Raw genomic sequence first — 5,988 nt, forward strand, 5'->3', positions numbered from 1 at the left:
TCGTCAGCACACCGTTGACAGGCAGCGAGTTCGGTGCCTAAGGGGTTCTTTCGGTTTTTGTTGTAATGCACTTCCATGTCAAAGCTCTGTAAAGCCATCAGCCATGAGGCGACATGAGCATTGGTCACCACATCTTCTCGAATTCGTTGACTGTTAAGGAAAGTTGCAGGTTGGTGGTTGGTCTCAACAATCACTTTTTGGCCACCAAGATAGTTCGAGAAATGCTTGACAGCCCACACCGTGGCAAGCAGTGCTTTTTCGCAGTCTGTGTACTTGAGCTCAGGGGCCAGCAGAGTTTTGCTGGCATATGCTACGATGCGTTTGTCCGTGTCATGGAGCTGGTATAGACCTGCACTCATGCAGTGGTTAGAAAATCCAACTTCCAGATGGAATTCTTTCTGACAGTCGTGGTAAGCCAAACAGGGCGCTGTACAGAGCTTATCTTTTAAAGCTTGCATAGCTCGTTCCTGTGGCTGGTCCCACGCAAATGGGGCATCTTTCTTTAGCAAGTCAGTCAGGGGTTTGGCCAGGTCTGCGTAGTTCTCGATGAAGTGTCAAGAATAGTTGCAAACTCCCAAAAAGCTGCAGAGTTCAGACACGTTTGATGGTGTCTTGATCGTTGCAATGCCTTGAACTCGGCTCACTTGTGGTTCTACACCCTTTGATCCCACTAGGAGGCCCACGTAGGTGTATTGACGACTCGCAAAGGTGAAGGCCAGTTTATGTTGGTCTGCAACATGCACTGGGATGGTCCAGAAACCTGATGCCACATCCATGGAGGTGAAATACTTGGCATTTTTGTGACTTTAGGAAGATCCCGGTCCAGCTGTGTCATAGGCCACCTGGACAAGAGAACTTGCTGGTTAAGTTTGCGGTAATCAATGGTCAGTCGCCACTTGCCATTTGGTTTCAGTACTGGCCACAGTGGTGCTGAGTAAGTGCTGTTGCATGGCCGAATGATTCCTTTTTCCAATAAGTCATCTATTATTTCCTGTACAGGCTCATAGGATGCCAAAGGAATTTTGTATTGTCGCACATATGTGGGGGGTGCGTTCGGCGGTGTGGGGATCTGCACCGAGTGAATAGTGGTCAGGCCACAGTCAAAAGACTCTTTGGCAAAGGAAGTTTGATATTTGAGGAGGACGGCACAGAGTTTTTTGTGCTCCTCATCACTGTTGAGAGCGTCATCGTTGGCTAAAACTTGTTCGACTTGCGATGCAAAGTCCGGTTTGTTCTCGATCATCGAATCGGAGGAAGCCCCTGTGGACTCCTTTGTCGTGTTTTCATGAGGTAACACAGGGCCGGAGTCTGGTGCGGAGTCGTCAGACATGACAGTGACAGTTTGAATAGCCATTTCTTTGTCGTCTGCAAGGTCGACACGACAGACACAGTCATTGTAGAGTGTTGTGGAAGGAAAAAGCGTGATGGCCCCTGATGGTTTAGTGTACACTACTTCGCCATTGGGGTCACTCTGGAGCAGTGCAGGGGGTATGCGTCCTGTCACTGGAATTCTTAGTTCAAAGTCATGGAATTTGGTGCTAACCAACCATCTCAAAGGAGTGGATTTGGGGATCCATAATTTTTCGTTAGTGCGGTTATGCACCAGAAGGTAGGTTGCTCTTGAACTTACGTCCATTAGAGGGGTAGCCTCTAAGGACAGTCCCAGTTCGAAGAAAAGAAGAGAAGGTTGGAAGAATGCCTGAGAGTGGTTGTGGTTTTGACCTTGCTTAATGTTTAAGCGCAGGGGCACCTCTTTAGTGTTAGCAAGTACCACCACATGTTGTTCGTTACCCACCTGGCAAATGGCAGGGATGGTTTGGCCTGATTTTATGTTCTCAGGGTTAGGAGAGTCAGGTTCATCCTGGGCTCCGGTTAAAGACCAAAGAATGTTGTTGATTGTGTCCAACTGGGCATCCAATCGCACCAGTATGTCACTGCTGACGCAGACTGCATGTGGCAGGTTTGGGATGACAAGAAAGACATGGAATAATTGTCTCTGACCCCATTGTAGTTTTAGGGCGCACGTGCCAACAGCTTTCATCGTCATCTTGGGCAAGGGGTCTAGAGGGAAACGAGAGGATCCCTGTAACAGCTGCACATGGGGATTTTGTTGTGTCAATGACTCATAGAGCTTTTGAATGATAGCTGATGCATCGGCCCAGAGAGCTAAGGTTACGTCATTGACATTTTCAAGTTTGATGCTGTTTACCACTTTTGGGCAGTATTCACTTTCTCCATCAGATTCAGCGAATGAACACAGAAAGGTGTTTGTTGTGCCAACGATTCGTTTTTGATGCCATGGTGATGTCGGCGAGGTTTCAGAAGTTGTGCTTGGCGTATCGCCTTCCCTAGTAACCTCCGGTGGGTAGACTTGGGCCTTGAGTGACACTGACTCTGTGTCAAGAACACAGCACTGAGCTGCACCGTGTTGAGGAAGGGAGATAGTCAGAGGTTGATGAACCTGTGCCCAGATGTTTAGTCGTTTGAAATCAATTAGTGGTTTAAACCAATTGAGAAGATCCTTGCCGACTAGAAGAGGAATGGTGTCGAGGGATGACACGTACACGGGGTGGACAAGAGTCATTGGTCCGATAGTCAGCTGCACCAGTGCCATGACTTTCAACGTGGTGCTATGGGGACCATATGGTTGGAACTCGAGAGAGCAGGTCTGCAGTTTCAATTCCTTGTTGGAGTGACGTGCTATTGCTCGCATTGTATTGAACAGGGTCGCCGACATCAAGGTGATATCTGCAGCAGTATCAAGGAGTGCTTCATGCACGAGTTCGTCTTCAAGTGTCATGGACAGATAGAATTTACGAGTGACCCCTTTCTCGGTGAGGTGGCACAAGAACTGTTGGAAGGGTGGTTCATCCTGTATGGTTAGGGGGTTCTTCTTGGAAGAATCATCTTTTGAGTCAAGCTGAACTACCAAGACAGCACTGGGAGGTGTTAACTGAGACAAGTTTTGTTCAGGAGAATTGGACTGGACTGTCGTGACCTGGTTTGAAAGCAGTGCAGGCTTGGGTTCACAGGGGTCCAGATAGCTTTCTTCCGCCTCTGCCTCAGGTGAGTGGGTCAAAACGGCCTGAAGGGAGGGTTCAGAGCATGCGGAGGTGACGGAAAAGAGGTCGGCTTTATCCTTTTTCTCTCTACGTATGTTCTGTATGACGCGTCTGATAGCGTCAAGTTCTTCCTCGCTAAGATCAACTTTTGTAGACTTACCTCTGGAGTCATTGTCCTTCTTTGTTTTTTCTTCAGACGGATCCTGCTTTAGCGGTTGTTTGTCCTGTAGGTAAGTGTCTTGTACCTTATGTCGGTCACTTTCTTTGTGGTCCTGGGCTGGGCGGCTTCTCCCGTTGGTTTGGTGAAAACTTATCTGATCCGTAGTTGGGGAAACTGTGATTCCCCTTAAACTTTGGTTTCTGGTTCTGACTCGACCAAGGTGGTCGTGAGTAGCCATTACTTTGATGGGCTGGTTTAGGTGGAGGTGGTTTTTCTGTCCGACCAGGCTGATGAGTTTTGGGAGGGGTTGTGCAGTGGTCATATGGTTTGCTGTTGGAAACCCCCTCCAACTCCAAAGTTGTAGCTTCGAGACTCAAGATTGTATTGGGTTCTCCGTGTTTAGTCACATTTTGTTTTTGTTTAGCAAAACCCTTTAAAGTGAGTTCTCGTAGGTGTCAACTTGTTAAAGTGCGAGGACATGCCGCGACACCAAGATGGACACTAGTGGTGGGATGGAGCTTCTGGATAAAGAGAGCCTTGAAGTGCAGGTCCTCCTCCATCCCAGGTTCATTTCTGGAACCAAAGTAGGTGAGACGTAGGCGATGATAATATTGCTGAGGAGATTCATTTCTTCCCTGTTTGACTGTCATGGCAGAGGTCAAGCCAGTTTGTGAAAGGTAGTCAGAGAATTCTTCAAGCAGTGCTTGGCAAAGAAGGGGGTAGTCAGTCCTGATATAATCAGGCTGGCGGTCAATGAAAGCACTGACGTCTCGACTAGAGGTCACCTTGATAAAGTAAAACTTGTCGTCGACTGTGGCATTCGGAAATTTCCGTAGATAGAAGTCAATATCTCTGAGTTAGAGATTGGTGTGATGTGAACCACCAATATTGGGTTCAAAGTGAGTTATGTTGCGTGCGATTTTATCGAGGTCTCTGTCTGAGGGACTCGTGCGGCTTTGGCTCTGTTCAAAGGAGTACTGTAACTCTCTCTTTGCATCTGCAAGTTCTTCTTCCTTAATAAACTGTTGGCGTTGCCAGTTGTTGTCGCAGATCGCTGATCTGCTCTTGATCAATATCTTTATACTTAGACTGGACATTGACTTGGGCTTTCAAGTCTCTTATTTCATTGCAGGCTTTCTTGAGGAGGCTCTTGGCCTCATCACGTTCTTCAGTTACTATTGTCAGCCTTTGCGTGGTTGCAAACAGTTCACGGTCATGGAGGTGGCTGACCAACTCTGCATTCTTACCTTGCAATTCAGTATTCTCTTCATCTTTTGAAGTTGCACCATCAGCGTCCCCCTGTGAAGTATTGGGCCGAGCTTTCAGCTCACTAATGTCTCTTTCTGCTTTGGCCAGAGCCTGGTGAGTGCTCTCCAGTGTTTGTTTGAGGGCTCTCCGCTCAGCTGCCATCACAACTGCCATTTTTCCTAACATCTCAGTTAGTGTCTGGCCTTTTAGTGGGGTGACTAAAGCTGTGGTTGTCAATAGTGACATTATAGCTTCAAGTTCAGAAGGTTCAGTTTTCTGGATGTCAGTTGCAAAGCTAGGTATCAAGTCTTTAGTCATGTCTACCAACACTGGCTGGAGTTCATCAAGGGGGTCTCCCTGGCTTGAGGGTTCAGGAGAGTGAACTGTAGCCATGTTGGCTTTAGCTTAGGCTTAAGGTACAAGGAGTTTGGTTAAAGAGTTTTGACCTTTAGGTACAGATCAGTAGGAACACAAAGCGTGTCAAATTGAGAGAGTCTATCACTAAGTGTAGTATGAGAAAGACAAAACCAAAAGGATTTATATATATATATATATGTATATATATATATATATATATATATATATATATATATACGTATTTTTTTTTTCAAAGTGTGTAGGACATGTAAATATTTTATTTTATTAAGTTTCATTTTATTTTAATTTGAATTTTATCAATGATATCAAAATTGTGTAGATTGATTTCTATCTCTCTCTCTCTCTATATATATATATATATAGATCGATAGATATGTGTATGTTTGTTAGCTTTATAAATCAATAGTGCTGTTAGTAGTTATAGAAAGTCAGATTGGTAAATCTGAATTTTTTTTTGTTTGAGTTGAAAAATAATTATTCTCCTTTTGAGAAAGTAATTTTATGCAGTAACAGTCACATAAACAGTCAATAGTAACTAGTGAGTTTTCAGTAACTAGAGTGGTTAGTCTATTTAAAATTTCCTGTGAAGGGGAAAAAAAGGAAATCACAGCACAGTTTGTAATTATTCACAATTTAGATCAAAACACACAAAATAAGCCACTTATCTATGAATGGTAAGACAACTCTGTGTGTTTAAATACCCTTTAAAAGGAAATCAGGCTTAATATAGGTTAACTCAGATTTAAAAGAAATTGTTTTGTATAATGATAAGAATATAAGAAAATGGGATGGCAAAGTTAACAAAACTTAACTTAAATCAATGCTGATTATTTAAGACTCTCATCAATTGTAGACAGTTTGAATTTGTGAACCAAAAGGGGAAGTGGGTTAGACATTCAGAGAGGAAGACATTCTGAGAGACCGGATGGCAGCGTGAGACCGCGAGACCACTGTGAGATTTTGAGATTCAACATGGCGGCGCCTAGCTGCTAGATTAGATATCAACAAACTAGCCAAACAAATATAATTACCTAACGGGTGACAACTCCAGTCTGCACCATCAGCCAGAGTGGAGGACCTAGAAGAGTTTATCGATCACTACTACTACGAGTGCGTCATGGAGGGTCCTCCGGCAAACCC

General features: G+C 44.7%; 1 protein-coding gene across 1 annotated transcript in view; it reads right to left on the reverse strand.

Moving 5' to 3' along the window:
* Positions 1 to 5,988, reverse strand: part of LOC126390112 (uncharacterized) — a 261,242-nt gene that overhangs the window by 77,575 nt on the left and 177,679 nt on the right. The window lies entirely within an intron of this gene.

The sequence above is a fragment of the Epinephelus moara genome, chromosome 5, assembly GCF_006386435.1.
Source record: "Epinephelus moara isolate mb chromosome 5, YSFRI_EMoa_1.0, whole genome shotgun sequence".
NCBI lineage: Eukaryota > Metazoa > Chordata > Actinopteri > Perciformes > Serranidae > Epinephelus > Epinephelus moara.